This window comes from Salvelinus fontinalis, unplaced genomic scaffold (assembly GCF_029448725.1).
Source record: "Salvelinus fontinalis isolate EN_2023a unplaced genomic scaffold, ASM2944872v1 scaffold_0052, whole genome shotgun sequence".
NCBI classification, from domain to species: Eukaryota; Metazoa; Chordata; class Actinopteri; order Salmoniformes; family Salmonidae; genus Salvelinus; species Salvelinus fontinalis.
Window position 1 is genome coordinate 495,606 of NW_026600261.1, and position 25,489 is coordinate 521,094.

Sequence of the window (25,489 nt, forward strand, 5' to 3'; positions counted from 1 at the left end):
CATGATGCTGCCACTCCCGTGCTTCACGGTTGGGATAGTGTTCTTCGGCTTCCCCTTTTTCCTCCAAACATAACAATGGTCATTATGGCCAAACAGTTCTATTTTTGTTTCATCAGACCAGAGGACATTTCTCCAAAAAAGTACTATATTTGTCCCCATGTGCAGTTGCAAATCGTAGTCTGGCTTTTTTATGGCAGTTTTGGAGCAGTGACTTCTTCCTTGCTGAGCGGCCTTTCAGGTTATGTCGATATAGGACTCGTTTTACTGTGGATATAGATACTTTTGTACCTGTTTCCTCCAGCATCTTCACAAGGTCCTTTGCTGTTGTTCTGGGAGTGATTTGCACTATTCGCACCAAAGTACGTTAATCTCTAGGAGATTCTCCTTCCTGAGCGGTATGACGGCTGCGTGGTCCCATGGTGTTTATACTTGCGTACTATTTTTGTACAGATGAACGTGGTATCTTCAGGCGTTTGGAAATTGCTCCCAAGGATGACCCAGACTAGTGGAGGTCTCCAATTTTTTTTCTGAGGTCTCGGCCAATTTCTTTTGATTTTCCCTTGATGTCAGAGGCACAGTGTTTGAAGTGAGGCCTTGAAGTACATCCACAAGTACACCTCCAATTGACTCATTATGTCAATTAACCTATCAGAAGCTTCTAAAGCCATGACATCCTTTTTTGGAATATTCTAAGCTATTTAGAGGCACAGCCAACTTAGTGTATGATAACTTCTGACCCACTGGAATTGTGATACAGTGAAGTAATCTGTCTGTAAACAATTGTTGGACAAATTACTTGTGTCATGCACAAAGATGTCCTAACCGACTTGCCAAAACTATAGTTTCTTAACAAGACATTTGTGGAGTGGTTGAAAAACTAACATAAGTGTATGTAAATTTCCGACTTCAACTGTAAGTATGCACTGCAGCTTTGACATCAGTTTTTAACATCGGCGTTAAACTAGACATCGGGCCGATAACGATGTTGGCATTTTTGCTAATATCGTCCGATTCCGATATGTTCACCGATATATCGTGCGTCCCTACTTGTGTTACTAAGTGTGCCCTGAGGCTAACAATCAATAAAGTACGGCCTTGCAACTCCCAATGTGCTTTTCAGCTATCGCTAATTGGTGCCGGGCTGGTCAATGGAACTTCTAGGGAATGCTAATGTGGAGCAGTTTGTTTGTGTAACACAGAGAAGTGAAGTCACAGTGTAGCTTATGGGCTGTGTGTCCTGTTGGTCCTGTTGGTGAGTTATTGTGTGGGTGCTGATGTTCCAGAACCACTAAAGAAATAGCATGGTGTGGAACACTTTTTCTGAGAGAATTCCTGCACTGATCTCGCTCTCGCTCTCGCTCTGCACTCTTGATAACAATCCTGACCAATCCTGACCTTGAGTCTGTGATCCAAGCTGCCTGACTCATGTACTGAGAGTCAGTGAGTCAGAGTAACTGACAGAGAGGTCTGTTTAAAGTGCCAGGCTTGGCCATCCATCTGTGTAATGTCCCTGGGGTTGTCCAGGCTGTCATAAAGGTAATGGACTGGGACAATGTGTTTTAGAGGGAGTAGATGAGGCATCATCACCACATGAAAACAGGGCATTGAGTTGAATATTGATTTATTGAGTAGAGCAGACCTTTCCCCCTGTGTGTGTGTGGGTGGCTGTGTTTTGTTGATGACGTTTACACTAAAGAGTCAGCTGCAGGATCATGCTGCTGTGCATCTCTGGCGGTATCGCTGCTGCGCTCAAACACACGTGTGTGTGTGTATTCAGTATGTATAGACAGCTATAGCAGCAGCAGGAACAGCAGTAGCAGTAATGTCTGGCACAGCAGCACCGGCCCTCTGAGCTCACGGCCCCCTAGCCTACAGGCTGATGATACGATGGTGATGTGATCAGTGTGCGCTTGGCTCGGCTTTCCCCACGTGGAGGCTCGCTGCCCGGGCTCAGTGTGGCTGCTGATGAGGGGAGGGGTACAGGCTGTCTGGCCCACAGAGTGTGTATCCCAGATAGCACCCTATTCACTACGTCGTGCACTACATTTGACCAGAACCCTGTGGGCCCTACCTGCACTACTATGTACTACATGGGGAATAGAGTGCCATTGGGGACAGTTGCTACACATCATCGCCCTCCAACCAAGGTGTGTGTCTGTTCTCCTTCCCCGGCACGTGTAAATATCCTCCTGTAAATGAGTGTCTCCCTGTATTTATATTTCTGGTCAATTTACTGATTTTATATCATTCCTTATTATGCAGCATTGTTGAGAGTGAACCTGCAAGTAAGCATTTCATTGTACTGTGTACCATGTTTATCCTGTGCATGTGACAAGTAGACTTGACGTGTGTGTGTGTGTGTGTGTGTGTGTGTGTGTGTGTGTGTGTGTGTGTGTGTGTGTGTGTGTGTGTGTGTGTGTGTGTGTGTGTGTGTGTGTAGGCTGTAGCTAGTGTGTGTGTGTGTGTGTGTGTGTGAGAGAGAGAGAGAGAAGTGTTCACGTGGGCAGTTCATCTCTCCTGTAATTGGTGTTGTCATGGGGATCTATCCAGAGGTCTCTTAGGTTGTACTCTTGTCTGACACCAGGTCAGTAACCTTAGCCACCACACTGACTCCACTGTTCTATCAGGTCAGTAACCTAAGCCACCACGCTGACTCCACAGTTCTATTAGGTCAGTAACCTAATCCACCACGCTGACTCCACAGTTCTATCAGGTCAGTAACCTAATCCACCACGCTGACTCCACAGTTCTATCAGTGCCAGACGAGCTTCTCAGACATCTGCTATGGGAACACTGTGAATATGCACAGTGCCAATATGACCCACCCATCACTCATGTGTGGATCCTGGATGTCAGACCTCTACATCAAAGAGCTGTGCTTTTATTGGTCACAGTTCGATTGATGGCTCTATAACCAAATAGTCTTAAAGAGGCCATAAATATTCAGTATGATTTGAATGGGAATGATATTGAAAGCCCTCCAACTACCTTGTGTTGTCCAGTATGTTAGTTGTGTAATGTATTATGAATGGTGTGTTCATTCCCAACGCTCAGGCGCTTCATCTGATTGTAGTATGCCCTGGTTTCTGGGGTTGTTGCGTCATATCACATGACATGTGAGAGGTAGAATAATATTGCATGCTTTGTAGAGGTCACGTTACAATGGCAAGAGCCTTTAGTGGTAGTTTTAAGGGCTTTCAGTCATCTGTTGCTGGGGGCAGTGTGTGTGTGTTTGTGTGTGTGTGTGTGTGTGTGAGATCTGCTTTCACATACACACCTGTATGATGACCTCAGTTGACCCTTTGTTCAGGTTTAGCAGCTGAATTTACAGCAAAACATAGTGACAAGTAACGGCACAGCCTTTTCTACTGCATATAAACTCAGCAAAATAAGAAATGTCCTCTCACTGTTAACCTCTCTAGGGTACGTGAGACGTTAGCGTCCCACCTCGTCAACAGCCAGTGAAATTCCTCAAACATACATGTATTTTACACCATTTTAAAGATACACTTTCCAGCCACAGTGTTCGATTTCAAAAAAGCTTTACGACGAAGCAAACCAAATGATTATGTTAGGTGAGTGCCTATTCACAGAATAACACAGCCATTTTACCAGCCAAAGAGAGGATTCACAAAAAGCAAAAATATAGATAAAATTAATCACTAACCTTTGATGATCTTCATCAGATGACACTCATAGGACTTCCTGTTACACAATACATGTATGTTTTGTTCGTTAAAGTTCATATTTATATCCAAAAATCTGAGTTTACGTTGGTGCCTTACGTTCAGAAGTCACAAAACATCCTTTGATTTTGCAGAGAGCCACATCAATTTACAGGAATACTCATAATAAACATTGCTAAAAGATACAACTGTTATGCATGGAATTTTAGATGCACTTCTCCTTAATGCAACCGCTGTGTCAGATTTCAAAAAAGCTTTACGAAAAAAGCAAACCATGCAATAGTCTGAGTCGGCGTTCAGAGCCCAATCAAGACACAAATATAGCCTCCATATTATGCAGTCAACAGAAGACAGAAGTAACAATATAAACATTCACTTACCTTTGATGATCTTCATCAGAATGCACTCCCAGGAATCCCAGTTCCACAATAAATGTTTGTTTTTGTTCGATAATGTCCATAATTTATGTCCAAATTCCTCCTTGTTGTTCTAGCGTTCAGTACACTTTCCAAACTCACGACGCGCGGGCAGGTCCAGCGCAAAGTACGGACGAAAAATTAAAAACGTTATATTACAGTCCGTAAAAACATGACAAACTAAGTATTGAATCAATCTTTAGGATGTTTTTAACATAATTCTTCAATAATGTTCCAACCGGAGTATTCCTGTGTCTTCAGAATAGCGATGGAACAAAGCTCGCTCTCACGTGAATGCGCATGGTCACTTCATGGCAGACCTGACCTCATTCCTCTCTCCTTCAGCCCCACTAAACAGTAGAGGCATCAGACAAGGTTCTAACGACTGTTGACATCTAGTGGAAGCCTTAGGAAGTGCAACATTACCAATATTCCACTGTATCTTCAATAGGAGCTGAGTTGAAAATCGGCCAACCTCAGATTTCTCACTTCCTGGTTGGATTTTTCTCAGGTTTTTGCCTGCCTGATGAGTTCTGTTATACTCACAGATATCATTCGAACAGTTTTAGAAACTTCGGAGTGTTTTCTATCCAAATCTACTAATATGCATATTCTAGCTTTTATGGCTTTGTAGCAGGCCGTTTACTCTGGGCATGCTTTTCATCCGGACGTGAAAATACTGCCCCCTACCCCAAAAAAGTTAACTGTGTTTATTTTCAGCAAACTTAACGTGTAAATATTTGCATAAACATAAGATTCAACAACTGAGACATAAACTGAACAAGTTTCACAGACACGTGACTAACAGAAATTGAATGTGTCCCTGAACAAAGGGGGGGTCAAAATCAAAAGTGTAACGGTCAGTATCTGGTGTGGCCACCAGCTGCATTAAGTACTGCTAGTGCATCTACTCCTCATGGACTGCACCATATTTGCCAGTTCTTGCTGTGAGATGTTACCCCACTCTTCTACCAAGGCTCCTGCAAGTTCCCGGACATTTCTGGGGTGAATGGCCCTAGCCCTCACCCTCCGATCCAACCGGTCTCAGACGTGCTCAATGGGATTGAGATCCGGACTCAATTGCTGGCCATGGCAGAACACTGACAATCCTGTCTTGCAGGAAATCACACACAGAACAAGCAGTATGGCTGGTGGCATTGTCATGCTGGAGGGTCATGTCAGGATGAGTCTGCAGGAAGGGTACCGCATGAGGGAGGAGGATGTCTTCCCTGTAACGCACAGCGTTGAGATTGCCTGCAATGACAACAAGCTCAGTTTGATGATGCTGTGACACACAGTTCCAGACCATGACGGACCCTCCAACTCCAAATCGATCCCACTCCAGAGTACAGGCCTCGGTGTAGCGCTCATTCTGTCGACGATAAACGCGAATCCGACCATCGCCCTTGGTGAGACAAAACTGCGACTCGTCAGTGAAGAGCACTTTTTGCCAGTCCTGTCTGGTCCAGCGACAGTGGGTTTGTGCCCATAGGCGACGTTGTTGCCGGTGATGTCTGATGAGGACCTGCCTTACAACAGGCCTACAAGTGCTCAGTCCAGCTTCTCTCAGCCTATTGCGGACAGCCTGAGCACTGATGGAGGGATTGTGCGTTCCTAGTGTAACTGGGGCAGTTGTTGTTGCCATCCTGTACTTGTCCCACAGGTGTGATGTTCATAGAAGGGAAAACTAACATCACTCTTGGGTGGGGTTGGGATAAGAAAACTAACATTGTAATTCATTACATTTATTGGTTGAGTCTTGACTTTTAAATGTATAAACTTATCCAATGTATTTAGTAGAATCATCATAGCAGGTAGAATGATCATAGAATCATCTCTCTCAAGTGAATAGAAATGCTGTGACTCTATTTTGTCTTGATAGCCTGCAGGAGTAGAGACCGACAGAGCCTCCTGCTTTAACCTGACCTCTGACCTCTGCTTTAAGTACAGACAACAGGGAGAAATAGAGGTGAGGGAAGTAAAAAGCAAAGTGGTCTGCTATTTATAGCAAGCCTTTCAACATCACTGGTCTTGAGTTCAGTCTGGGATATGGTGTGTAATATTGTCTGTAATGTCCCCTAGCTAGCCAGTAACGTCTTACTGCATCTAGGTAGATATGGTGTGTAATAAGAACATGTGTTGATGTGTAGTGTATATATCTTTGAAAGAGACTTTGGTCTCAGCATGACCCCTGTTAAAATAAAGATGAAATATATCAGCTATTTGATCCTCTGTGATGTTTAAGAGCTCATTGGCAAAGACTTACGACTTAGGTTTTTTTTCTTCATTTAATCACTTTTCATTTTCAAGTTTGTTTGTTTTGCCGCACTTACATCGGCCGGTCCCGTGATCAGCTGTGTGTTGTAGTGCGCATGTGAATGCTTGCCAGTATTTACCGTGCACAGGGGGTCGTCCAGCACCTTGTGTTTGGTTTGGAATGAAGCCTATGCATGGAATTAGAGAATATATTGTTGATACTAGTAGACTAAGGTATATATCTTTTTAGATTCTGGACCCTTCTTGTGTTTTGCTTGTTTTGTCAGTCTTTTTTTGTCAACTTTAATGTTGTATTACCTAGCCTATAATAAAACTCTACCTGATTCTGCACCTTTTATTTTGTGTCATGGTCTATCTAAAGGCATCCGCATGCTTCTTAGATGAAACCGTTCAGAAGAGTTTGCAAATATTATGGTGATGTTTTTGTTAGTTGTGGACTTGGGTAAGGGTTTTGTAAGTTGTGGACTTGGGTAAGGTTTTTGTTAGTTGTGGACTTGGGTAAGGGTTTTGTTAGTTGTGGACTTGGGTAAGGGTTGTGGACTTGGGTAAGGGTTTTGTTAGTTGTGGACTTGGGTAAGGTTTTTGTTAGTTGTGGACTTGGGTAAGGGGTTTTGTTAGTTGTGGACTTGGGTAAGGGTTGTGGACTTGGGTAAGGGGTTTTGTTAGTTGTGGACTTGGGTAAGGGTTTTGTTAGTTGTGGACTTGGGAAAGGGGTTTTGTTAGTTGTGCACTTGGGTAAGGGTTTTGTTCGTTGTGGACTTGGGTAAGGGTTTTGTTCGTTGTGGACTTGGGTAAGGGTTTTGTTCGTTGTGGACTTGGGTAAGGGTTTTGTTAGTTGTGGACTTGGGTAAGGGTTTCGTTAGTTGTGGACTTGGGTAAGGGTTTCGTTAGTTGTGGACTTGGGTAAGGGTTTTGTTAGTTGTGGACTTGGGTAAGGGTTTTGTTAGTTGTGGACTTGGGTAAGGGTTTTGTTAGTTGTGGACTTGGGTAAGGGGTTTTGTTAGTTGTGGACTTGGGTAAGGGGTTTTGTTAGTTGTGGACTTGGGTAAGGGGTTTTGTTAGTTGTGGACTTGGGTAAGGGTTTTGTTAGTTGTGGACTTGGGTAAGGGTTTTGTTAGTTGTGGACTTGGGTAAGGGTTTTGTTAGTTGTGGACTTGGGTAAGGGTTTTGTTAGTTGTGGACTTGGGTAAGGGTTTTGTTCGTTGTTCGGGCACACAACATTTTTTCTCAAGGCCAGACAAAGTTCAGGAGCCAACGTGCATGTCCCTTCGTCCATGATTGGTCAACTGTAAGGATTCTTCAATAAAGTATATGTTGTTGTTCAACGAGAGACGCCTAGTTTTCATGCACATTTTTTTATTGAGAAATACTGCACCCAACATCTTAGATGTGACGGCTAGCTACCCAACATCTTAGACTAGCTACCAGCCGAACTGAAGCATGCTGAGGCCTTAAGACCAACACACATGTTACCTTCTTCACAACGTGGCTTTAAGTTTATAATCATTTCTAATTATTTTATAGTATTTTCTGATTTCACACTGTTGATGTTCTGTTTCTCAGTACTAGCAAAACTGGGACAGGGAGGTTCAAAATCTTCTCTGCATCACTGCATCCTAAGATGAATAGAAATGCTTTTTTATTCTATTTTACTGTCCCACTTTATCTTGACGTTCTCGCAGCTTAATATCAGTCTTGTCCTTTTCACACTTCAGAAGAAGTTACATCAATGCTTTTCTTGTTGTTGACATGTCTTACTAGTCTCCCAGGAGGTTTGATAGGGCTATAAATACTCAGACTTCTGCAAGCACCAGACAGTGAAAGAGAAAGTTGAGGCTCACCAACATTTATGTTCTGAGTGGAAAGCAGGTCCTTCCGTCCTTCACCCCTCCCATAGTACATCCTGCTGGCTGCTACCCGTCTTACATGGGCCCATTCCATAAACAAGCCTTAGTCCATAACCCCTAGCCCCTATAGGCCCTAACACCTAGGGACTTGTTTATATACATGAAGTTCCTCAAACTGAGAGGTTGTTTCTGAACAGAGCCACAATAGAGGTTAATTTCCCTCCTGAACCAGGGGATACTGTGACCTGCTGTGACCTGACCTGCTTTCCTATTGATTATTTAAACGTCCGTCCTGTGGGTCCTTTTTGAATTTGCCTGGCAACCCAATTCATGTTTCTCTTCTCTCCTCCCAGGTTCCGTCTACAGGAAGTGATCTGGTCTGGTGGTGGTGTGGTCAGGTGGTGGTGTAGTCAGGTGCGGTGTGGTCCAGGGTGTGTAGCCGCTGCTGCTTCTCTCCCTCCGCCTGACGCCCTCTGCTGGCCCTGCCCATGGCACATACTGCTCTCCTGTGAATCTCATCCAGCAAGCTGGACACCGCAGCTTCACACCACAACACCTCTGCCTCCACCTCCGCCCCTCCCCACAGGGAACCCTCCAATCCGCAGCCAGACTACCCCAGCGCGCACGGCCCCCGCGAAGAGCAGTATGTGACTGAGGTCGCGCCCCCCGATGATGTCACCACCGTCTACAGAGATGCCGGGACCATCACTGGTACGTGCAGTACAGCCCTGACATTAGGAGACTAAATCCAATTCTGATTGACAGAAAATGTCTCTGACTTGTCTTGAATTCAGTGTAACTGAAAGCCATAAACAGCCTCCACTGCATTGTTTATGGATTTCACTGAATTCAAGACAAGTTGTAGTCCTCAGTTCATTCAGTAACCTTTTGATCCCTGTTGTTTATCTGGCTGAATCAAAGCAGCGCTCCCTTGTCCCTCTAAACTAGCTCCAGGTTCTAACACCCTGCTGTGTGTGTGTGTGTGTGTGTGTGTGTGTGTGTGTGTGTGTGTGTGTGTGTGTGTGTGTGTGTGTGTGTGTGTGTGTGTGTGTGTGTCTTCAGTGTTCTGCTCAACACTACAGCAGAGCTCTACCACAAGTTTTCTTCTCAGAACTTCAGAGTAGCTCCATCTGGAATTGAATACATGTTCCAAAGAGCAGTTGTAGTCTTATTCCAGAACACCTTTATGTCCTGAGTGTTGCTGCTTCTGGAATTGAAAGATTGATGGAACACGAACCACAAATAGTTTTTTTCATTTGTGTGGTCAGTGGGTGTGTTATTGTTTAAGCATTAGAGGTTTCCATGTGGTCAGTGGGTGTGTTATTGTTATTAGAGATTTCCATGTGGTCAGTGGGTGTGTTATTGAATGTGGGATGTACAACACAAGCACTTGAAACAAGCCATAGTAGAGGAACAGCTGCCAATACTTTATTATTCATCATCAGAATGGTTCTCCACAGAACAACGAATATGCTCTCGCTCGCTCTCCCCGCTCTCGCTCGCTCTCCCCGCTCTCGCTCGCTAACTGCATCCTAAAGGGCACCCTATTGCCTTTATAGTGCACTACTCCCTAATGGCATAGGGCCCTGGTCAAAAGTAGTGCACTATATAGGGTTCCATTTGGGATGCATGCCCTGTTTCTGTATGGTCTGGATAAACTACACTGCAGGAAGAGAGAGAGAGAGCAGTATCCGTTATACTGAAGCCTGCAATTGACAGTTATAATGCCGCTGCGAGGCAAACCAAGTTCATGTAAACCCTCTCAATGCTTCTGTCTGTGAATAGAAATGAAAAGTGGCTTCTCAAGATGTAAGAATGAAGTGACGTCAGTGTTTCAGTTCCAGGGGACTGGCAGGGATCGTGCCCAGCAGACAGCACAGCCTCGCAGAGCACAGCGCTTCACTGAGCAGAGTGATACAACCCAGCAGTCCCTTTGTGTGGGTATCAGGGGAACGAACCCAGCAGTCCCTTTGTGTGGGTATCAGGGGAACGAACCCAGCAGTCCCTTTGTGTGGGTATCAGGGGAACGAACCCAGCAGTCCCTTTGTGTGGGTATCAGAGGAACGAACCCAGCAGTCCCTTTGTGTTGGTATCAGGGGAACGAACCCAGCAGTCCCTTTGTGTGGGTATCAGGGGAACGAACACAGCAGTCCCTTTGTGTGGGTATCAGGGGAACGAACCCAGCAGGCCCTTTTGTGTGGGTATCAGGGGAACGAACCCAGCAGGCCCTTTTGTGTGGGTATCAGGGGAACGAACCCAGCAGGCCCTTTGTGTGGGTATCAGGGGAACGAACCCAGCAGTCCCTTTTGTGTGGGTATCAGGGGAACGAACCCAGCAGTCCCTTTTGTGTGGGTATCAGGGGAACGAACCCAGCAGTCCCTTTTGTGTGGGTATCAGGGGAACGAACCCAGCAGGCCCTTTTGTGTGGGTATAAAGGGAACAAACCCAGCAGGCCCTTTGTGTGGGTATCAGGGGAACGAAACCAGCAGGCCCTTTGTGTGGGTATCAGGGGAACGAACCCAGCAGTCCTTTTGTGTGGGTATCAGGGGAACGAACCCAGCAGTCCCTTTGTGTGGGTATCAGGGGAACGAACCCAGCAGTCCCTTTGTGTGGGTATCAGGGGAACGAACCCAGCAGTCCTTTTGTGTGGGTATCAGGGGAACGAACCCAGCAGGCCCTTTGTGTGGGTATCAGGGGAATGAACCCAGCAGTCCTTTTGTGTGGGTATCAGGGGAACGAACCCAGCAGTCCCTTTGTGTGGGTATCAGGGGAACGAACCCAGCAGTCCTTTTGTGTGGGTATCAGGGGAACGAACCCAGCAGGCCCTTTGTGTGGGTATCAGGGGAATGAACCCAGCTGTCCCTTTGTGTGGATATCAGGGGAATGAACCCAGCAGTCCCTTTTGTGTGGGTATCAGAGGAACGAACCCAGCAGTCCTTTTGTGTGGGTATCAGGGGAACGAACCCAGCAGTCCCTTTGTGTGGGTATCAGGGGAACGAACCCAGCAGTCCTTTTGTGTGGGTATCAGGGGAACGAACCCAGCAGTCCTTTTGTGTGGGTATCAGGGGAACGAACCCAGCAGTCCTTTTGTGTGGGTATCAGGGGAACGAACCCAGCAGTCCCTTTGTGTGGGTATCAGGGGAACGAACCCAGCAGTCCTTTTGTGTGGGTATCAGGGGAACGAACCCAGCAGGCCCTTTGTGTGGGTATCAGGGGAATGAACCCAGCAGTCCCTTTGTGTGGGTATCAGGGGAACGAACCCAGCAGTCCTTTTGTGTGGGTATCAGGGGAACGAACCCAGCAGTCCCTTTGTGTGGGTATCAGGGGAACGAACCCAGCAGTCCTTTTGTGTGGGTATCAGGGGAACGAACCCAGCAGGCCCTTTGTGTGGGTATCAGGGGAATGAACCCAGCTGTCCCTTTGTGTGGGTATCAGGGGAATGAACCCAGCAGTCCCTTTTGTGTGGGTATCAGAGGAACGAACCCAGCAGTCCTTTTGTGTGGGTATCAGGGGAACGAACCCAGCAGTCCCTTTGTGTGGGTATCAGGGGAACGAACCCAGCAGTCCTTTTGTGTGGGTATCAGGGGAACGAACCCAGCAGTCCTTTTGTGTGGGTATCAGGGGAACGAACCCAGCAGTCCTTTTGTGTGGGTATCAGGGGAACGAACCCAGCAGTCCCTTTGTGTGGGTATCAGGGGAACGAACCCAGCAGTCCTTTTGTGTGGGTATCAGGGGAACGAACCCAGCAGGCCCTTTGTGTGGGTATCAGGGGAATGAACCCAGCAGTCCCTTTGTGTGGGTATCAGGGGAACGAACCCAGCAGTCCCTTTGTGTGGGTATCAGGGGAATGAACCCAGCAGTCCCTTTTGTGTGGGTATCAGGGGAATGAACCCAGCAGTCCCTTTGTGTGGGTATCAGGGGAACGAACCCAGTAGTCCTTTGTGTGGGTATCAGGGGAACGAACCCACACAACACATCTGTCTGAGTCACTGGAGAGATCCGCTTGTTCACCACAACAAACCCAACCACACCATACTCCTGCGCCCTACTATTTGCCTGTACCCATCTCACTTTGTTATGGCCTAGCTTTGTCAAATCATAGAATTACTTATAGAACCATTGAATTTTAGGATCACAGTGGGCAAAATCATATGCTCTGGGTGGTGTTTCATCAGCATTTCTGTTGAACAGTACCAGTATTGGCAACCTGACAAACAGAGCCCATGGGGAAATGAATGTCACAATTCACTGTGAGGACAGTTTCATCTAACTTACGGCTGCATTATTGTGGCTTCTGCTGAGTACTTTAAAATGACATTCTTATTGATTCAAACACAACTCAGGAGGGAGTTACAGAGGGTCTCTGTCACAAATGGCACCCTATTCCCTTTATAGTGCACTACTTTTGACCAGGGTCCATAGGGTCAAAGTAGGGCACTATATAGAGAATAGAATGTTATTTGGGACTTACAGGCTATCTGTAACCCAGGAAATGCTGGGGGGAGGGGCGGCTTAACGGGCGTAGTGAGGGAGATGTGGTGAGAATGAGAAACCAAACTCTATTGTGACCTGTCACTTCCTGTCATGAGGCCAGTTAGGGGACCAGATTATGCTGCTTGCTCAGGCTGCATCCAAAATGGCACCCTGTTCCCTATATAGTGCACTACTTTTGACCAGAGACATATGGGCCTTGATGAAAAGAAGTACTTTGAATAGGGTGGCATTTGGGACACACCCTCAGTGTTCACTCAGCGAACTTCCAGGGGGCAGTGGGACTGCATTTCTCATCATTCTCCTGATCCTGTTCAGTAGAGAAGAAACACTGAAACGGAGTGAAACAGGGAGGTGCTATGCTGCATCCAAAACTTGTTCAATGAGCACACAGATTTTTTGTTTCCATTACAAACTCACCCAAATCCAGATAGCTGATGTTCTGAAAGAGCTGCAAAATCTGGACCCCTACAAATCAGCCGGGCTAGACAATCTGGACCCTCTCTTTGTACATTTTCTGCCAAAATTATTGCAAGCCCTATTACTAGTCTGTTCAACCTCTCTTTCATATCGTCTGAGATTCCCATAGATTGGAAAGCTGCTGCGATCATCCCCCTCTTCAAAGGGGGGGACACTCTAGACCCAAACTGCTACAGACCTATATCTATTCTACCCTGTCTTTCTAAGGTCTTTGAAAGTCAAGTTAACAAACAGATTACCGACCATTTCGAATCTCACCGTAACTACTTCGCTATGCAATCTGGTTTTAGAGCTGGTCATGGGTGCACCTCATCCACGCTCAAGGTCCTAAACGATATCATAACCGCCATCGATAAGAGACATTACTGTGCAGCCGTATTCATCGACCTGGCTAAGGCTTTCGACTCTGTCAATCACAATATTCTTATTGGCAGACTCAACAACCTTGGTTTCTCAAATGATTGCCTCACTTGGTTCCCTAAACTACTTCTCCGATAGAGTTCAGTATGTCAAATCGGAGGGCCTGTTGTTCGGACCTCTGGCAGTCTATGGGGGTGCCACAGGGTTCAATTCTCGGGCCCGACTCTCTTCTCTGTATACATCAATGATGTCGCTCTCGCTGCTGGTGATTCTTTGATCCACCTCTACGCAGACGACACCATTCTGTATACATCTGGCCCTTCGTTGGACACTGTGTTAACTAACCTCCAGATGAGCTTCAATGCTATAAAACACTCCTTCTGTGGCCTCCAACTGCTCTTCAACACTAGTAAAACTAAATGCATGCTCTTCATCCGATCGCTGGCCACATCTGCCCGCCCGTCCAGCATCACTACTCTGGACGGTTCTGACTTAGAATATGTGGACAACTACAAATACCTAGGTGTCTGGTTAGACTGTAAACTCTCCTTCCAGACTCACATTAAACATCTCCAATCCAAAATGAAATCTAGAATCGGCTTCCTATTTTGCAATAAAGCATCCTTCACTCATGCTGCCAAACATACCCTCGTAAAACTGACCATCCTACCGATCCTCGACTTCGGCGATGTCATTTACAAAATAGCCTCCAACACTCGTTGGACTCAACAAATTGGATGCAGTCTATCACAGTGCCATCCGTTTTGTCACCAAAGCCCCATACACTACCCACCACTGTGACCTGTACGCTCTCGTTGGCTGGCCCTCGCTTCGTACTCGTCGCCAAAGGCTCCAGGTCATCTACAAGTCTTTGCTAGGTAAAGCCCCACCTTATCTCAGCTCACTGGTCACCATAGCAGCACCCACCAGTAGCACGCGCTCCAGCAGGTATATCTCACTGGTCACCCCCAAAGCCAAATCCTCCTTTAGCCGCCTCTCCTTCTAGTTTTCTGCTGCCAATGACTGGAACAAACTGCAAAAATCACTGAAGCTGGAGACTCTTACCTCCCTCACTAGCTTTAAGCATCAGCTGTCAGAGCAGCTCACAGATCACTGCACCTGTACATAGCTCATCTGTAAATAGCCCATCCAATCTACCTTATCCCCATGCTGTATTTCTTTATTTATCTTGCTCCTTTGCACCCCAGTATCTCAACTTGCACATTCATCTTCTGCACATCCTACCGTTCCAGTGTTTAATTGCTATATTGTAATTACTTCGCCACCATGGCCTATTTATTGCCTTTACCTCCCTTATCTTACCTCATTTGCACATGCTGTATATAGACTTTTCTACTGTATTATTGATTGTATGTTTGTTTTTTCTATGTGTAACTCTGTGTTGTTGTATGTGTCGAACTGCTTTGCTCTTGGCCAGGTCGCAGTTGCAAATGAGAACTTGTTCTCAACTGGCCTACCTGGTTAAATAAAGGTGAAACAAAATAAAATAAAAACTGTATTTTAGCTGAAGACAGCCAAGCTGACATGCATACAGACTGACTGCTTCCAAAACTGTTGGAAGCAGCTTTGAGTTACCCACAATGAAACGTTTGTTGTACCCTTTACCTCTATGCTGATGAATGAATGGCAACATATAGTCTCTTTTCTGGAGTTGGACCCTTGCTATGAGTACAGGAAGCAGCTCAATGGCATTAAAGGACTGAGAGCTGTGGTTCAGTGCTGCCACCTGGTGGGGTTAGGGTCCTGGCAGTTCGGTATTGGGTGAAGTTTCCCCTTGGTACAGATCTAGGATCAACTTCCCTTCCCCCAATCCTAACCTTAACCATTATTTGTGAAAATACAAAACTGACCCAAGATCAGCATCGAAGGGTAACTATCCCTTCTGTTGTTCTGTTTAGACAGACAGTCTCAACGCAAGGCCAGTTGATTGTCTGAGGAGATGGACGTTTTTTATTTTTTTTCTAGGCAGGGATTCACTACAACGTGGATTATATTCCCTTTTATTGTAGTAAGGCTTATCCAAAAATAATCGTATGTCCTATAATTCTGTCTCTTTTTACTTAGTTTCATACCATGCTGATTTAATTTATTGGTACAGTGCTGTATTCTTCCGGTTGTTATAGCAACATACGCCAGTGGATGTTACTGAACCCTCCTTTGTTCACTCCCAAACCCATCTCTCCCACTGTGTCCCATATGGTTCCGTTTGGGATTCATCCTCAGTCCATTCTGAAGCCTCCGTTTCCCTGCTCCCCATGTGTCCCAGTGGTTGCCATAGGAACCGTGGATTTGCCATGCTTCAGCATGGTTATGTATATTAAGTAACATGAATGGGGTTTGGTGACGAACCACACACTGGGTTAATATCCATTCATTAGACTGTTTTAGCCTCTGTCTGAGGCTTCCATCTCCTGAGTGAAGCCAGGGCATCGGAGACTAACTAGGCTGTCTGATATCATGCTGCTGGGAGACGTAGTACATACCCAGGCTGTGGTAGGTTGGGTTCAGTAAGGTTACTGGAACTACAGTAGGTACCCAGGCTGTGGTAGGTTGGGTTCAGTAAGGTTACTGTAACTACAGTACGTACCCAGGCTGTGGTAGGTTGGGTTCAGTAAGGTTACTGGAACTACAGTAGGTACCCAGGCTGTGGTAGGTTGGGTTCAGTAAGGTTACTGTAACTACAGTAGGTACCCGGGCTGTGGTAGGTTGGGTTCAGTAAGGTTACTGTAACTACAGTAGGTACCCAGGCTGTGGTAGGTTGGGTTCAGTAAGGATAATGTAACTACAGTAGGTACCCAGGCTGTGGTAGGTTGGGTTCAGTAAGGTTACTGTAACTACAGTAGGTACCCGGGCTGTGGTAGGTTGGGTTCAGTAAGGTTACTGTAACTACAGTAGGTACCCGGGCTGTGGTAGGTTGGGTTCAGTAAGGTTACTGTAACTACAGTAGGTACCCGGGCTGTGGTAGGTTGGGTTCAGTAAGGTTACTGTAACTACAGTAGGTACCCAGGCTGTGGTAGGTTGGGTTCAGTAAGGTTACTGTAACTACAGTAGGTACCCAGGCTGTGGTAGGTTGGGTTCAGTAAGGTTACTGTAACTACAGTAGGTACCCAGGCTGTGGTAGGTTGGGTTCAGTAAGGTTACTGTAACTACAGTAGGTACCCAGGCTGTGGTAGGTTGGGTTCAGTAAGGTTACTGTAACTACAGTAGGTACCCAGGCTGTGGTAGGTTTGGTTCAGTAAGGTTACTGTAACTACAGTAGGTACCCAGGCTGTGGTAGGTTGGGTTCAGTAAGGTTACTGTAACTACAGTAGGTACCCAGGCTGTGGTAGGTTGGGTTCAGTAAGGTTACTGTAACTACAGTAGGTACCCAGGCTGTGGTAGGTTTGGTTCAGTAAGGTTACTGTAACTACAGTAGGTACCCAGGCTGTGGTAGGTTGGGTTCAGTAAGGTTACTGTAACTACAGTAGGTACCCGGGCTGTGGTAGGTTTGGTTCAGTAAGGTTACTGTAACTACAGTAGGTACCCGGGCTGTGGTAGGTTGGGTTCAGTAAGGTTACTGTAACTACAGTAGGTACCCAGGCTGTGGTAGGTTGGGTTCAGTAAGGTTACTGTAACTACAGTAGGTACCCAGGCTGTGGTAGGTTGGGTTCAGTAAGGTTACTGTAACTACAGTAGGTACCCGGGCTGTGGTAGGTTGGGTTCAGTAAGGTTACTGTAACTACAGTAGGTACCCGGGCTGTGGTAGGTTGGGTTCAGTAAGGTTACTGTAACTACAGTAGGTACCCAGGCTGTGGTAGGTTGGGTTCAGTAAGGTTACTGTAACTACAGTAGGTACCCGGGCTGTGGTAGGTTGGGTTCAGTAAGGTTACTGTAACTACAGTAGGTACCCGGGCTGTGGTAGGTTGGGTTCAGTAAGGTTACTGTAACTACAGTAGGTACCCGGGCTGTGGTAGGTTGGGTTCAGTAAGGTTACTGTAACTACAGTAGGTACCCGGGCTGTGGTAGGTTGGGTTCAGTAAGGTTACTGTAACTACAGTAGGTACCCGGGCTGTGGTAGGTTGGGTTCAGTAAGGTTACTGTAACTACAGTAGGTACCCAGGCTGTGGTAGGTTGGGTTCAGTAAGGTTACTGTAACTACAGTAGGTACCCGGGCTGTGGTAGGTTGGGTTCAGTAAGGTTACTGTAACTACAGTAGGTACCCGGGCTGTGGTAGGTTGGGTTCAGTAAGGTTACTGTAACTACAGTAGGTACCCGGGCTGTGGTAGGTTGGGTTCAGTAAGGTTACTGTAACTACAGTAGGTACCCGGGCTGTGGTAGGTTGGGTTCAGTAAGGTTACTGTAACTACAGTAGGTACCCGGGCTGTGGTAGGTTGGGTTCAGTAAGGTTACTGTAACTACAGTAGGTACCCAGGCTGTGGTAGTTTGGGTTCAGTAAGGATACTGTAACTACAGTAGGTACCCAGGCTGTGGTAGTTTGGGTTCAGTAAGGATACTGTAACTACAGTAGGTACCCAGGCTGTGGTAGGTTGGGTTCAGTAAGGATACTGTAACTACAGTAGGTACCCAGGCTGTGGTAGTTTGGGTTCAGTAAGGATACTGTAACTACAGTAGGTACCCGGGCTGTGGTAGGTTGGGTTCAGTAAGGTTACTGTAACTACAGTAGGTACCCAGGCTGTGGTAGGTTGGGTTCAGTAAGGTTACTGTAACTACAGTAGGTACCCAGGCTGTGGTAGGTTGGGTTCAGTAAGGTTACTGTAACTACAGTAGGTACCCAGGCTGTGGTAGGTTGGGTTCAGTAAGGTTACTGTAACTACAGTAGGTACCCGGGCTGTGGTAGTTTGGGTTCAGTAAGGATACTGTAACTACAGTAGGTACCCGGGCTGTGGTAGGTTGGGTTCAGTAAGGTTACTGTAACTACAGTAGGTACCCGGGCTGTGGTAGGTTGGGTTCAGTAAGGTTACTGTAACTACAGTAGGTACCCAGGCTGTGGTAGGTTGGGTTCAGTAAGGTTACTGTAACTACAGTAGGTACCCAGGCTGTGGTAGGTTGGGTTCAGTAAGGTTACTGTAACTACAGTAGGTACCCAGGCTGTGGTAGGTTGGGTTCAGTAAGGTTACTGTAACTACAGTAGGTACCCAGGCTGTGGTAGGTTGGGTTCAGTAAGGTTACTGTAACTACAGTAGGTACCCAGGCTGTGGTAGGTTGGGTTCAGTAAGGTTACTGTAACTACAGTAGGTACCCAGGCTGTGGTAGGTTGGGTTCAGTAAGGTTACTGTAACTACAGTATGTACCCGGGCTGTGGTAGGTTGGGTTCAGTAAGGTTACTGTAACTACAGTAGGTACCCAGGCTGTGGTAGGTTGGGTTCACTAAGGTTACTGTAACTACAGTAGGTACCCAGGCTGTGGTAGGTTGGGTTCAGTAAGGTTACTGTAACTACAGTAGGTACCCGGGCTGTGGTAGGTTGGGTTCACTAAGGTTACTGTAACTACAGTAGGTACCCGGGCTGTGGTAGGTTGGGTTCAGTAAGGTTACTGTAACTACAGTAGGTACCCGGGCTGTGGTAGGTTGGGTTCAGTAAGGTTACTGGAACTACAGTAGGTACCCGGGCTGTGGTAGGTTGGGTTCAGTAAGGTTACTGTAACTACAGTAGGTACCCAGGCTGTGGTAGGTTGGGTTCAGTAAGGTTACTGTAACTACAGTAGGTACCCGGGCTGTGGTAGGTTGGGTTCACTAAGGTTACTGGAACTACAGTAGGTACCCGGGCTGTGGTAGGTTGGGTTCAGTAAGGTTACTGTAACTACAGTAGGTACCCGGGCTGTGGTAGGTTGGGTTCAGTAAGGTTACTGTAACTACAGTAGGTACCCGGGCTGTGGTAGGTTGGGTTCAGTAAGGTTACTGTAACTACAGTAGGTACCCAGGCTGTGGTAGGTTGGGTTCAGTAAGGTTACTGGAACTACAGTAGGTACCCGGGCTGTGGTAGGTTGGGTTCAGTAAGGTTACTGTAACTACAGTAGGTACCCGGGCTGTGGTAGGTTGGGTTCAGTAAGGTTACTGTAACTACAGTAGGTACCCAGGCTGTGGTAGGTTGGGTTCAGTAAGGTTACTGTAACTACAGTAGGTACCCAGGCTGTGGTAGGTTGGGTTCAGTAAGGTTACTGTAACTACAGTAGGTACCCAGGCTGTGGTAGGTTGGGTTCAGTAAGGTTACTGTAACTACAGTAGGTACCCAGGCTGTGGTAGGTTGGGTTCAGTAAGGTTACTGTAACTACAGTAGGTACCCGGGCTGTGGTAGGTTGGGTTCAGTAAGGTTACTGTAACTACAGTAGGTACCCAGGCTGTGGTAGGTTGGGTTCAGTAAGGTTACTGTAACTACAGTAGGTACCCAGGCTGTGGTAGGTTGGGTTCAGTAAGGTTACTGTAACTACAGTAGGTACCCGGGCTGTGGTAGGTTGGGTTCAGTAAGGTTACTGGAACTACAGTAGGTACCCAGGCTGTGGTAGGTTGGGTTCAGTAAGGTTACTGTAACTACAGTAGGTACCCAGGCTGTGGTAGGTTGGGTTCAGTAAGGTTACTGTAACTACAGTAGGTACCCAGGCTGTGGTAGGTTGGGTTCAGTAAGGTTACTGTAACTACAGTAGGTACCCGGGCTGTGGTAGGTTGGGTTCAGTAAGGTTACTGTAACTACAGTAGGTACCCGGGCTGTGGTAGGTTGGGTTCAGTAAGGTTACTGTAACTACAGTAGGTACCCAGGCTGTGGTAGGTTGGGTTCAGTAAGGTTACTGTAACTACAGTAGGTACCCAGGCTGTGGTAGGTTGGGTTCAGTAAGGTTACTGTAACTACAGTAGGTACCCAGGCTGTGGTAGGTTGGGTTCAGTAAGGTTACTGTAACTACAGTAGGTACCCAGGCTGTGGTAGGTTGGGTTCAGTAAGGTTACTGTAACTACAGTAGGTACCCAGGCTGTGGTAGGTTGGGTTCAGTAAGGTTACTGTAACTACAGTAGGTACCCGGGCTGTGGTAGGTTGGGTTCAGTAAGGTTACTGTAACTACAGTAGGTACCCAGGCTGTGGTAGGTTGGGTTCAGTAAGGTTACTGTAACTACAGTAGGTACCCAGGCTGTGGTAGGTTGGGTTCAGTAAGGTTACTGTAACTACAGTAGGTACCCGGGCTGTGGTAGGTTGGGTTCAGTAAGGTTACTGGAACTACAGTAGGTACCCAGGCTGTGGTAGGTTGGGTTCAGTAAGGTTACTGTAACTACAGTAGGTACCCAGGCTGTGGTAGGTTGGGTTCAGTAAGGTTACTGTAACTACAGTAGGTACCCAGGCTGTGGTAGGTTGGGTTCAGTAAGGTTACTGGAACTACAGTAGGTACCCAGGCTGTGGTAGGTTGGGTTCAGTAAGGTTACTGTAACTACGTCTTGTGGCAAAACATGATCTTTTCTCTGACAGTTATCTTTCAAAGACATGTAAAAAAAGCACATCACATGATTATAATGTTACTAAAGTTCATGGGATGTTTACAATGCTTAGGGCTCATCTTGTGCTGTTCTCAAAATAACATTAGTGCTCATCTAGCTAATTAAATAGTCTGGAAGTACCTCAAGAATAGCATGCTAACTTTAGTCTATATTACAACAGGATACTCCGTCTAGAACAGGATGATACTTCACACCAGTAAATCTGAATTTTGTTCAACATGTGTATCCGATTGTAATCTTCTCCAGTAGTATCAGTAGAAGGCTATTTTATTGATACAGATGTGTCTTATTGAGGTCCACACTGAGGTAAAAATATCATGCCAATACAGCCACTATATTACTGCCCACAACATATAGATAGGAAGGTGAAGTCATGAACACATGTATGCAGTACTGTTAGCAGTTAACGGATGCTATATCGTAGTCTGTTCACTTTTGGACTTAAGATACTTTAAATATTCAACTTTGCCATGTGAACTGAACCCAAAGTTCATGTCAGGGGGCTGTGAGGGTTGATTTCTGGCTTGGTGGACTTTGTTTGTCATTAAGTCTGTCAGTGTGTCCACATGTCATTGTTGCTCTGGTGGGCCGACTACGTTAACATAGCAGCTGACCGGTTACACAAGACTTTAGTTCCGGGTTAACTGAGATTGTTCTCTTTCGGCTTCTCTTTCTGTCAGATATGCAGTTTTAGCCACACACCACAGATATTCCCACAGCCTGATGTATCCATGGGAACAGTTTGTGGGTAGACAAAACAGTTGGAATCAGCCAGAGCTTTTCCATTAGTCCATGAGCAGTGGTCAGGCCAGCTGAATGGAACGGACTGAGACTGACTCATAGCCCGGCCCTGCACTGTTCACCAAGTTCTGCTTTTCCTCTGGGACAGACCAAGACACACTACAGCACAGTTGCCATGGCGTCAGGAGCCGTTGAGCAGTGTCATCTGTCTGGTGGATCTGTGCCAGACCCAGCCTCTTGGCAAGACCACATGAATTCCAACCATAGCCAGTGTAATGTAGGGGGCTTATTACAACCATAGCCAGGGTAATGGTGGGGGCTTATTAAAACCATAGCCAGGGTAATGGAGGGGACTTATTACAACCATAGCCAGTGTAATGTGGTGGGCTTATTACAACCATAGCCATGGTAATGGTGGGGGGCTTATTACAACCATAGCCAGGGTAATGGAGGGGGCTTATTACAACCATAGCCAGGGTAATGGTGGGGGGCTTATTACAACCATAGCCAGGGTAATGGAGGGGGCTTATTACAACCATAGCCAGGGTAATGTGGGGGGCTTATTACAACCATAGCCAGTGTAATGTAGTGGGCTTATTACAACCATAGCCATGGTAATGGTGGGGGCTTATTACAACCATAGCCAGTGTAATGTAGGGGGCTTATTACAACCATAGCCAGGGTAATGGAGGGGGCTTACAGCCAGTGTAGTGTAGGGGGCTTATTACAACCATAGCCAGGGTAATGGAGGGGGTTTATAGCCAGGGTAATGGAGGGGGCTTATTACAACCATAGCCAGGGTAATGGAGGGGGATTATAGCCAGTGTAATGTAGGGGGCTTATTACAACCATAGCCATGGTAATGGTGGGGGATTATTACAACCATAGCCAGTGTAATGTAGGGGGCTTATTACAACCATAGCCATGGTAATGGTGGGGGCTTATTACAACCATAGCCAGTGTAATGAAGGGGGCTTATTACAACCATAGCCAGGGTAAAGGAGGGGGCGTATTACAACCATAGCCAGGGTAATGGAGGGGGCTTATAGCCAGGGTAATGGAGGGGGCTTATTACAACCATAGCCAGGGTAATGGAGGGGCTTATAGCCAGTGTAATGTAGTGGGCTTATTACAACCATAGCCAGGGTAATGGAGGGGGCTTATAGCCAGGGTAATGGAGGGGGCTTATTACAACCATAGCCAGGGTAATGGAGGGGGCTTATTACAACCATAGCCAGGGTAATGGAGGGGACTTATTACAACCATAGCCAGGGTAATGGAGGGGGCTTATTACAACCATAGCCAGGGTAATGGAGGGGGCTTATTACAACCATAGCCAGGGTAATGGAGGGGGCTTATTAAACAGGCAGCGGGCAGACGTAAGGCTAAAGAATCAAGCCTCTTGGTGTTGTCAGTAGTGAGTGTCATTTCTTATCAGACATGTAGTTGTAGATATGCTGCTGCTCTGCCACAGCGGTGGCTGGATAGGTGGAGAACAGTGGTTGTCCTAAAGTAGGGGAAAGGAACAATCAGCAGCTGTTCTGCTCTGTTGTGTCTACAGCCTTCTGATTCCCTCCCTGTCGTCCTGGAGCACACTGAATCAGATGCTGCTCTGTTGTGTCTACAGCCTTCTGATTCCCTCCCTGTCGTCCTGGAGCACACTGAATCAGATGCTGCTCTGTTGTGTCTACAGCCTTCTGATTCCCTCCCTGTCGTCCTGGAGCACACTGAATCAGATGCTGCTCTGTCTCTCCCCCAGCACTGTTAACGTGTGGAATATCATGTTTACATCTGTATCTTAGATGACCCACGTCCTACAGAAGAGTTTTACACTTTAATATGCTTGATCCGTTCGGGTTTTATTCAGGTTTCTAGGGTTCTCACAGATGTTTATTGGCTTTAGTGTGTGTGTGTGTGTGTGTGTGTGTGTGTGTGTGTGTGTGTGTGTGTGTGTGTGTGTGTGTGTGTGTGTGTGTGTGTGTGTGTGTGTGTGTGTGTGTGTGTCAAATCGACCCTGTGTGAGCGCAAGTGTTGGCTGGATCTCTCTGGAGGCTTGTTTAGTTAACACACTGTACGGTAGTGTTCCCCTAATGGAGACGTGTTGAGGTAACACACCGTACGGTAGTGTTCCCCTAATGGAGACGTGCTTAGTTAACACACTGTAGTGTTCCCCTAATGGAGACGTGTTGAGGTAACACACCGTACGGTAGTGTTCCCCTAATGAAGACGTGTTTAGTTAACACACTGTAGTGTTCCCCTAATGGAGACGTGTTGAGGTAGCACACTGTACGGTAGTGTTCCCCTAATGGAGACGTGTTGAAGTAACACACCGTACGGTAGTGTTCCCCTAATGGAGACGTGTTGAGGTAGCACACTGTACAGTAGTGTTCCCCTAATGGAGACGTGTTGAGGTAGCACACTGTACGGTAGTGTTCCCCTAATGGAGACGTGTTGAGGTAGCACACTGTACGGTAGTGTTCCCCTAATGGAGACGTGTTGAGGTAACACACCGTACGGTAGTGTTCCCCTAATGGAGACGTGTTGAGGTAACACACCGTACGGTAGTGTTCCCCTAATGGAGACGTGTTGAGGTAACACACCGTACGGTAGTGTTCCCCTAATGGAGACGTGTTGAGGTAACACACCGTACGGTAGTGTTCCCCTAATGGAGACGTGTTGAGGTAACACACCGTACGGTAGTGTTCCCCTAATGGAGACGTGTTGAGGTAACACACCGTACGGTAGTGTTCCCCTAATGAAGACGTGTTTAGTTAACACACTGTACGGTAGTGTTCCCCTAATGGAGACGTGTTGAGGTAACACACCGTACGGTAGTGTTCCCCTAATGGAGATGTGTTGAGGTAACACACCGTACGGTAGTGTTCCCCTAATGGAGACGTGTTGAGGTAACACACCGTACGGTAGTGTTCCCCTAATGGAGACGTGTTGAGGTAACACACCGTACGGTAGTGTTCCCCTAATGGAGACGTGTTGAGGTAACACACCGTACGGTAGTGTTCCCCTAATGGATACGTGTTGAGGTAGCACACCGTACGGTAGTGTTGCCCTAATGGAGACGTGTTGAGGTAACACACCGTACGGTAGTGTTCCCCTAATGGAGACGTGTTGAGGTAACACACTGTACAGTAGTGTTCCCCTAATGGAGACGTGTTGAGGTAGCACACTGTACAGTAGTGTTCCCCTAATGGAGACGTGTTGAGGTAGCACACCGTACGGTAGTGTTCCGCTAATGGACATGGAGAAAGTACTGTATGTGTGACTCTCTAGCTAGCATAGCTCAGCTGTTGTCACCGCAGTGGGTCCAGAGCCAGGCAGTCCCATTCCTCCACTGAACTCTTATTTCATGTCAGCCTGCTGGAGGATGGGACATTTGTCCACCTTGACATTGTGACCACAGTAGTCCAACGGCTGCTTTAAACACTAGCTCCCAAGTTCAGCAGCTTGGAGAAACGTAGTCAGCTAGTAGTGGCTTGGCTCAAGATGATTTGAACGTTTTTGATATACTGTACAGCCAGGGCTCTGTGTATATAGGACTCTGTGTATATAGGACTCTGTGTATATAGGACTCTGTGTATATAGGACTCTGTGTATATATGGCTCTGTGTATATAGGACTCTGTGTATATAGGACTCTGTGTATATAGGACTCTGTGTATATAGGACTCTGTGTATG

At 46.7% G+C, this 25,489-nt stretch overlaps 1 protein-coding gene across 1 annotated transcript in view; it reads left to right on the forward strand.

The window, feature by feature from the left end:
• Positions 1-8,743: 8,743 nt before the first annotated feature.
• Positions 8,744-25,489, forward strand: part of trak1a (trafficking protein, kinesin binding 1a) — a 64,512-nt gene continuing 47,766 nt past the window's right edge. The window contains exon 1 of the mRNA XM_055911176.1: positions 8,744-8,937. The gene's annotated coding sequence lies outside the window, so the exon portion shown is untranslated. The remainder of the gene's footprint in view (positions 8,938-25,489) is intronic.